Source organism: Heterocephalus glaber, unplaced genomic scaffold (genome assembly GCF_053883595.1).
Source record: "Heterocephalus glaber isolate CG9 unplaced genomic scaffold, H.glaber_assembly_v1.0 deba00000546, whole genome shotgun sequence".
NCBI lineage: Eukaryota > Metazoa > Chordata > Mammalia > Rodentia > Bathyergidae > Heterocephalus > Heterocephalus glaber.
This window is the reverse complement of record NW_028258147.1, coordinates 23,078,321-23,089,013: the sequence shown is the minus strand read 5'-3', so window position 1 is coordinate 23,089,013 and position 10,693 is coordinate 23,078,321.

The window sequence follows — 10,693 nt, the reverse complement described above, 5'->3', positions numbered from 1 at the left end:
CCATTTCCTGGGTTGTGTACCCTACCAAACTTTAAGGTTCTTGAAGGAAAGGCAGTCTGGGCCAGTATGTTAGATGCAGGGTTGGCTCAGTGCCAAAGACAGCATCAATCCTCAAAACCCATTTGTCTAATTAAATTCAATTTAATGGAACTATAAATTTTACTGATGTAGAAAAATAGGTCAGGGTCCTGAGTGGGTAAAATTATTCAGCAGGCACAGGAGAGTGGAGAAGAAAGCCAAGGCCTGGGGCTGCCACAGCAAAGCTCCTTCTGTGACAACTGCCCAGATTTGGCTTCAGATGTAGGTAGATGTCAATTGTCTACTAAAAATCCTATTATTTTCTTCCCTACATTAAATTTTCCCTTCTCTACAACTCCACTAGATGCTGTATGACTCCTAAATGTAGTGCATGTTGTCAATTGCATCCCTTTACTGTTCAGGTTCTTCAGCCTGAGCCCTCACTGCACCTACACATTGGTTTTTGCTGGCAAGACCCTGTTCATGATTAAGGTAAAATCACCCTAGGGACAAAGGTAAGTGTGCGCCACTCATAACTAAGATACCCATGCCATCTCCACAGTGTCACTTTCATGTTTCTCTGTCTTTCTCTAGTACTTTTGCTCCCTTGGATCTATAATCACAGAACTAGCACAATAACTACCAACCTATATTTTACTTATTCTATATTACACTCTCTAAACTCAAAAAGCAAAATGGTCCATTTCTTGGAGGCAAGCAAAACCATCAGACTGTATTTGCAAAGAAACTGCTTGAACAGGCAGACTATAGTTGTAAGGCAAGTATGACATTTTTAATAAGAGTTAATCTTAATTACAATATTCTAGTGAAAAAAATCAAACTCAACAGGCTACTGACTATATGATTCCATTTATATGATATTCCTGTAATGGCAGCACTATCTGTCTGGAATAGAGGAACTTTGCTGAAAGGCTAGTTGTGGGTAAATTGTTAAATACAAAGAGACATGGAGATGTCATTTTAGGGTGAGGTAGATATTTGTTCTCTATCTTGCCTATAAAGATGAAGACATAATATATACCTTTTGTAAAAACTTCCAGATATTTACACTCAAGGGGTGAACATTAGCATGCATAAACTATATAATTTTTAAAGGAACTAGGTAAAAGAAAATTCCAGAAGTAATATTTGTGATTACTACATTGAAACCAAAATCTAATTGTTTTATAATTAAATATTCCCAGCCTTGCAAGACTGGGGGAAGGGGTCCACTATTAGTCTTTTTTCTTGCCTAGGATGCTATAAGCATTGAAATTACAATGCCACTTTTCAATCTTTTTATTTACTTTAATGTATGTATGTTATTTGTGGTATTAAAAATTTCATTAAAAAATTCAAACTGAGTGAAAAAGAGTACTACATTCAGGAATTTGTAAAATAAAAGGGTTGGCACTAAATAAAGGAAAAATGCTTAGGGAAAATGCATAGTTCTATAAATTTTGAGTAGCAAGCACATTTGCTTTTTTAAGAATCTTTCAGCTTTTACTTCTAGGATACATTCATCTGGAACTTTTTTATTTCTTTACAATTTTTCCCCTAAGAGAAATGAATAAAATAAAAATATAATCCACTTACCAACAATGTTTGTAACCAGAGAAGAATCTAAAATCTCTGCTGTGATAGTATAGGCTCTTTTTTAAAAATATAAACTTCATACCAGAAATAAAGCCTGAGTATTCTCTTTCTTTAAAAATATACTTTTGCTGATCAGAGTGCCATGGCTCCCAGGCAGGACAAGGCTTCCGGGTACGCATGCTGCAGCTCCCAGCATAGAGGGAGCTTCCGGGTAGGCGTGCCACCCTAACCCCCCCACCCGCACCACCACCCCTGGCATCAAAATGAGAAGATAGGTAAACAAGCCACAGAACCAGACTTCCAGATCACATACAGCAACCCCAAAGGGAAATGAGATGGAACACTCTGATACTCAACCACCTGGAGTCCCTGAACTAGCAATGAAAGAGGATCTGGAGAAAATGAAATCAGGGATAATTTCTCACATAACAGCAAAGAGTGTGCCCATAGTGCAGGACATGATTAATAAATCTAGAGAGGATACAAATAAAAAAATAGAGGAGGTAAGGAACATGATGGAATCCCAACATAGGAAACAAATGGAATCCATAAAACAGATGCAAACACATTTCCAGGAGATTAAAAACTCCATCGAAAGTCTGCACAGCAGAATGAACCAATGTGAGGATAGAATTTCAGATATAGAAGATAAGATTGCAATTAGTGACCAGGAAAAGAAAAATTGCTTTAAAATTGTAAGGGAACATGAGAAATCAATCCAGCAGCCGCTAGATGATGCAAAGAAGAATAACATAAGACTGATTTGGAGTCAATGAAGAAAGAGGAGAGAGTGCAGATGACATAAGAAAAACTGTTCACACAAGTGATGGCAGAAAACTTCCCAAGCAGGGGAAAAGAACTTCACATACAGATAAGTGAGGCATATAGGACTCCAGCTAGCCTTGATCAAAAAAATCTACACATAGGCATATAATAGTTAGGATTCCAGAAACCCAACAGAAGAATAAAATTCTACAAGTAGTTAGAGAAAAGAAACAAATCACATACAAAGGAAAGCCCATCAGAATCATAGCAGACTTCTCAGTGCAAACCCTCAAAGCAAGAAGATCTTGGAGTGATGTGTTTCAAGCCCTAAAGGAAAAGAACCTCCAACCCAGACTGATGTACCCTGAAAAACTATCTTTCAAAACTGATGGTGAAATAAGATACTTTCATGACAAAGAGTACCTTAGGAACTTCATGAATACCAAACCAGCACTCCAAAAAATTTTACACAATATCCTAGGAAAAGACAATGAGGATCACAACCCCAGGAAGCTCAGCAGAATGAATCCGCTGGGCACAACAAGAAATTAAAAGCAAAGGGGGAGTGTAGGGAACAGGGGAAGGGGATGTTACCAGAACCTCTGCAGTAAGTCCTAGTCTGCTGTGAGCCAAGGCAGCACACTGCGTATTACAGGAAAGGTAGACAAAAGAGACTTTGAGAAGAAGCTGAGCTTTAAGTCTGATCAGTGCTGCTCTGGGCAGCAAAGACAAAGACTCCCTAGCTTGCAGCATCTTATATTTAGTACATGGGGAAACAAATGTAACAAGTGAAATGCAGAGTTCAGTACTTCACATTGGGATAAACAAGGTGTAACCAAAGGCTGGGGGACAGTGGAAATCTAAGAACAATGTGGAACTATGCAGATGAAGATTTGGTTCCTCCCTGGTGTCTCCTGCAGGTGTGGTCTTGTCCTGGAGAGTACAGCATCACAGGATCACTGAGGTCTCAGTTGTGACCCAAGGCCAAAATGCAATTATGTCTGGATTGCCATAGCTGGCCTGTAGGCAGGAGAACTAGGCCTACTCAAATGATTTTTCCCTAGAATCATGCAGCATTGCCCCCAACAGGGGAGGATCAAATGAAAAGAAAAGTCATGACAATGGTAACTCAATACATATCAGTTATAGCCATCAATGTTAATGGTCTCAACTCACCAATCAAAAGAAATAGACTGGCACAATGGGTCAAGAAGCAAGATCCAACAATATGTTGCATACAAGAAACCCACTTAATTCAAAATGAAACTCATAGACTAAAAATTAAAGGGTGGAAAACAATGCTCCATGCAATGGGAACCTGAAAAAAAGCAGGAGTAGCTATCTTCTTTGCAGACCAAGTGGATTTCAAACCCACACTGATTAAGAGAGACAAAGAAGGACACTATATCCTTGTAAAGGGAACAATCCAAGAGGAAGAGATGACAATCATAAATACCTACACACCAAACACTAGTGCACCCATCTATATAAAAAACTATATAAGCACTAATACAATAGCAGTGGGGGACCTCAATACCCCATTGTCACAAATAGATAATCAACTGGGCAAAAAAAGCAATGAAATACTAGAACTCAATCAAACTATTAAAGATATGAACCTAACAGATGTTTACAGAGTATTTTACCCCCTAAAATCAAAATACACATTCTTTTTGGCTGCACATGGGTCATTCTTCAAAATAGACCACATACTCACTCATAGAACATATTCAGGTAAGTGCAAAGGAATTGAAATATCCCCTGCATATTATCAGACCATAGTGCGATGAAATTGGAGATCAAAAGCAAAAGAAACTGCAAAAACTTCATAAACACATGGAAATTGAACAACACACTTCTGAATAACCAATGGGCCACAGAGGAAATTAAAGAAGAAATCAGACAGTTCCTTCAAATAAATGACAATGACAATACAACATTTCGGAATCTATGAGACACAATGAAAGTGGTCTTATGAGGCAAATTCATAGCAGTGAATAATCATATTAGGAAAACAGAGCATGCCCAATTAAACAACCTGATGCTGAACCTCAATCTTGTAGAAAAAGAAGAGCAGGACAAACCCAAAGCTCATACAAGGGAGGAAATTATAATGATCAGGGGAGAAATCAATGCAATGGAGACTAGGAGAACCATACAAAAAATCAATGAATCCAAGAGTTGGTTCTTTGAAAGAATAAACAAAATTGACAAACCCTTAGCCAACCTTATCAGAAAAAGGAAAGAAAAGACCCAAATCCATCCAATTAGGAGTGAAAAGGGTGAAATTACAACAGACCCAGCAGAAACCCAGAGGATCATCAATACCTATTTCCAGAACCTATACGCCAATAAGATGGAAAACACAGAAGAAATGGACAGATTCCTAGATATGTATGAATTACCAAAGTTGAATGAAGAAGATCTAAAAATTCTAAACAACCCAATATCAACCAATGAAGTTGAAAATGTAATTAAAAACTTACCAACCAAGAAAAGCCCAGGTCCTGATGTCTTCACTGCTGAATTCTATAAGACATTAAGAGAGGAACTACTGCCACTACTGTTTAAACTCTTCAATGAAATTGAAAGGAAAGCAACACTCCCAAAACCATTCCTGGAAGCAAGCATCACCTTGATCCCCCAAAGCAGAGAAAGACCCAACCAAAAAAGGAACTATAGGCCAATCTCACTAATGAACATAGATGCAAAATTCCTTAATAAGATACTGGCAAACAGAATGCAGAAGATCATCAAGAAGATCATACACCGTGACCAAGTGGGATTCATCCCAGGGATGCAGGGATGGTTCAACATATGCAAATCAATAAATGTAATACACTATATCAATAGAGCCAGGGACAAAAACCATATGATCATCTCAATAGATACAGAAAAAGCATTTGACAAAAATGTAGTATTTATCTTTTTTCGTGTCTGGCTCCTTTCATTTAACATAATCTATAATTCCAGTTCCATCCACATTACTACATATGACAAGATTTCATTTTTATGGTTGTATAGCGTTCCATTTTGTAATCCCATAAATCTTAACAAAAAGTCTTTTGGGGATTGGGTAGAGAAACTTGATGAAATTATATCGGACACATCTGGATGGTTAAACATACCAACATTATGGGGAAAATTATTATATAAAATAAAATAATAACCTTCATGTGTTTTTATAATGTATCATGAAACCATGATCATTTTTTAAATGTAGTGGAAATAACCTTATTTCAAACTGGAAATTTAGGAGGTAAAAAATGAGACATTTTGAAAAATTGGAAGACACAAATTATCTTAAGAGATATATTAAGAGCTAATCTTGGAAGAAAGAAAATAAGGCTAAACTTGTCATTTACTTTTTTATCTAAAACAGCTTGACATCTATCAGTAAAACAATGCAAGACACAGAGGAGATTGTGGGAAGACAGAGAAGTGGAGATTAAACAGCCACAAGCCATGGAAAACCCAGAAACAACTTGGTAGATGCAAGGAAAGGTTCACCTTGACTTAAGATTTTGACCTCCAGAATATCTCGATTCCAGCACTAGCTGCCGCATTGTTTTTCTACATATGTACTGTGGTAAACATGCCACCCCCATACTGGAGAATGAGCAAAGAATACAAGCACAAAGTTTTAGTGAATTCCAAATGAATGCAACACAATCCTACTGAGCACTCTGTTTCCAGTGCTGGATTTTCTTCACATAACTTTTTGGATGTTTCTTGTTTTTCTCTTTCAGGTTTTAAGAAAACATTTAAAGTTTAACAGCATTGATGAGTTTCTGTATTGGCTTCATGTACTCTCAGTCTCCATTTCCTGAATCACACCTTTGATCCAATTCCCTGTGGCATCATCCACACACTAAGGGATTTTAGCACACTCTCATCAGATTTTACACACTTCTCTGCTGTGCACAGTCCCTTCACTGTGTGCTAAAGTGTTTGAACTTTCCTTTGTGTTTCTTCAGCTTTCATACCCTCTCCTGACATTCAGCTTCTTCTTGGGCAAGCAGTTTCATTTTCCTTTGATGAGTTTTTCTCCTCTGATGTTGTTCTCCATGTTTCTGTGACCTTTTTCAGGTAATTTTGGACCCAAATCAAAGGAGGTTGAAGGAAATTTGATACCTCGTCCAATGAGTCTGTCTTTGAAAATGAGGCGTCATCATCTTCATTAAATAAAATTTTGGAGAACTCATCTTTCTGCCCTTAGTCAAGAAGGTCCACTCTTACTTCTAGTGAAGAGAAGATAGATCTGTTGGGTTCTTTACTAAGGGCTGCAAAGATAGAGTTTTTAAACTTAGGTGCTACCAAGGACAGGATATGTAAAATCAGATGTCTCCGCTGCAGGAGACTTGACAATTTTTTAAACTTTCTGTAGTCAGTCTGGTTTTCTCATTGACTTTTCCATACACTTCAAAATATCCTGGCCAGCTCTCTTTCCTCAGAGTACATCCTCTTTTTAATATAAATATAAATTATATATATATATATATCTTATGAAAACTCAAAAAGAGATACATGAGATATTTGTCCATAATTCAGACCCTGCAGTCAGAGCCTTACATAACTGCCCAAGGACTGGCTAGAAAGATTGGTTGTGTACACAGCTCCTCTATGACTCTGAAGGATTCTTTAGCTCTGTTTCTATAAGTATTCTGTAAGCTATGACTGCTTGGAACCCTGCAGCCCATGAAAGTACCAGGCCAGGCCCCTAGTGACCCACCTCCAACCCAGCCCTACCTCCTAACAATACATTCAGCTACTGATCTCATCAATGGATGAATCACCAATGAGTATAGCGCCCCCATGAACCAATCACCTTCCAAATACATAAGACTTTGGGGACACATTTTAAATCTTAACCATAACAAAAGGGAATTTCCATTTAAACATTTACACCCTGTTTTTAAAACTAGCGTCTAAAGTTATCTTGTTAGAAAATGTCTTTTGAGGGACAAACCTTGAATAGTTCCTTATTATTAACAAAAAAGGACTCAAATTCCTTAGATTAATACAAAATGACTCATTTTTACAAATAAGTGGCCAAAAGATGATAATCATTTTTAAGTTTGATTATGGAATATAAGGTTAAAGAGAGAAGCATTAAAACCTGCAAAATTTGTTCATATATGTCTTTGGTTTCAGGTAATCCCTTATACCAGTAGTACTGAAAAATAAACCCCAATTTCTCAGATAACTTGTGAAATCAAGAAGAATCTGATATAGTTATAAGTTGAAGCATATGACAGTAAGTTAGTTGTGGTTTTATTGTTCAGGATTACCTGTAAAATAACTTTACCTTTTACAGTTCTTGGCTGACAATTTCATTATACCTACCTTCCAATAAACATCTGAACATAGCACTTAAAATAATAGTAAGTCTCATTTTCCTGCCATTGTGACACAAATGAAGCTATACATCTATTTGTAAACAAATAGAAGTGACTATGTTCCAATGACCCTTTCTATACAAATTCTAGTGGTAATCATATTTGGCTTACTAGCTAATTGAGGACGCCTCATAGATACATCAAATATTTTATTTAAATTATTTAATATTATCAACTTACCTAACATATATTATTTTTTCTTTCATATTTCACCTGTAATCTTATATTTTTCTGAAACTATTTTTAAGTCTCTATTTTAAAATGTTTGTGTTTTCTCATTAGGGTAAGAAAAATATGAATTAGAATTTATAGATAAGGAAATGGAAGTTCAGTTTTTCTAGCTCAAGTAAGGCAAGCATATATTTTGTGACCTTAGTGTACAACAAAGGATAACCTTTGATTTGAGAAGAAGTCAAAAGCTCAAATACACCAGTGAAGAGAAGGGATTTTTGTGGTTGGGTAGATCAATTCTGGAATCTCAGCTCTTACTTCTCTTGTATCTTAAATTCCTTGTTCATAACACGAGTGTATAAATGTATATCTCAGAGGGCTACAATGAGGGCTGAATAGACAATAAATGGGAAGCACTTCAGCTCATCCTTATATGCAGTAGTAATTTGAAAAATAGAGCTATCATTAAATTTTGGATAAGAGTGAAAACTTTGTGAGCTAGTGATACAGAAAAAGTGCATACCATACCAGTTTCATCGGATAAGCATAACTTTGAATCTATATGGTTGTCTTTTGGCTAAGTCTTTCTCATCCCTTCTGATTTCATTAATACATCACATCTAATAAACTAACTTTCACTTGACAGCTGGGTACAAGAAATCCACTGCCATTGCTTCCCATAGCACCCTAATCTTAAGAGCTAAGGACCACGACTTTGATTGTGTTAGTTTAAATATGACTTTAAACACATAGAACAAAATAGGGTTAACATTATTTTTCCTTCTGGAAAATGAAAATACTATAAAATTGCCTATTATTGTGTTGGTATCAAGTTTAAATCAAATGAACAGCACGTCTCATAAGAATTCAATCAACAGATTCTTGTACCATTGTCACTGTGTCATAACTACAAGTTCAAGAATTCAAATATCTTATTCAGCTGATGGTGACAGAGTAAATAGAATATAACATCTAAGAGGACAGAGGCCCTATTTTATTCAACCCTTAGACAAAGATCTCTCAATATCACCTTTCAGCCAAGTTAGAACCATTCTGCTCAGTGAGTAATTTTCAACTTTTGTTCCAGTGTTAACAAATATTTCTGTAAAGGCCACATGATGTGTTTTTCATTTTACTGACTAGTGTGCTGCAGAAACTATTTCTTTCTTCATTGTGAAGCCAAAACAACTATAGCTAATCTGTAAAGAAATGGATATAGCTGTGCTCCAATAAAATGATTTACACATACAGGAGACAGCTTTATTTGGCATGCAAGCTATAATTTGCTGACTGATTTTTTACAAAGTTCACTAACAACTATTTACATGCCTTATACAAGTGACTTTTTCTGTCTATTTTAAACTACAATGTATTATTTTTTCTCATATGGAAACTCATTTTGAATCTTGCTATTTTAGAAATTCTGTATGCTCTAATCTGCATTGTAATAAACCAGACTGAAGTGATAGTCCAACTATATCTGAATTTTAAAAAAGAGCTTTGCTTATGCTGAAGACACTTTTTTAAAGATTTAAAGATTTTTAAAGGTTTTTTAATTTAGAAAAATGCTATTTTATACATAAACTTCTACTTTTCAAATTGAGACTCAAGTAAGTTTCTTTCCATAAAAACATGCGTTCTCGTTTGAAGGCTTAATTTATATATTTAAAAAAATAAAATCAGAGAGGTGAAGACATAAATATTTGTTAATATTTATTTTAAATTCTATAACTTATTGTGCAAAATTTAATCTACAATTTAATACCAACTACACTGGTTATGCAAACTATTGGTTAATATTATATATTCAATTAAATATATTATTTTATATGTTTAAATTAAATTAATTTTAAATTAATTTTAAAGGAAATAAAAAACATAGTTCATTATTTTCATGCAAGTATTTTGTATTTTTCTAGATCAGTCATATGATTTTATCAAACCATTTTTAAAGGAGATTGATACACATACAAACAAAATTTTGCTCAGTGATCTTGAAATGTCTTATAATTTTATAAACTCTCTCTCCAGAGGTTTCTTGATCTTCTAACTCTTAATAAATAAATAAACTCTTAATTTCCTGCTTGATTCATTGATTTTCTCACTTTGTCTACATAGCATTCTGACATGATCTACTCTCTATCGTGGCTTATCTATCATTTTTACCCACAGTATCATAAATGAGTATCTATTGCCTGTGCTTCAGAGTCATATAATCAACCTCTTAATCCAACATGCTCGGGACTGAGCTCATTATGTACCAACACAACACAGCTTTCTGTGATTTGGGCTGTGTAAATTTGTAGCCTCTACACCTCACACTTCTTGCTTCAAACTTATACGTTATTAAAACCTAACCCTGCTCTGTCTCAGTGTACATTTGTCTGAATTTCATAGTATTAACATTATATTTCCTTCTAAATTTATTTCAACTAAGCTTCTTGATTTGGATATTTTATTAACTCTAAAACTTTATGTATCTCTGAATGCAAATGCCTAACTAAATATTTATTCTTGATAAAAATACTTTTGAACTGTGTGGAACTAAACTAAAATATATTAAACTCAAGCCTCCTTTTGACATTCATGGCTCACCCACGGAGCTTGAGGTGTCTTGATGCAGACTGTAATACTCAATACTGATGCATAGGTGGCAGCAAGCTCCTAAAATTAGGGAGAAAGGTCTGTGGCTCGTATGATTGATCAAACATAACATAACAACTTCATGGGCTTTATTTCTACAT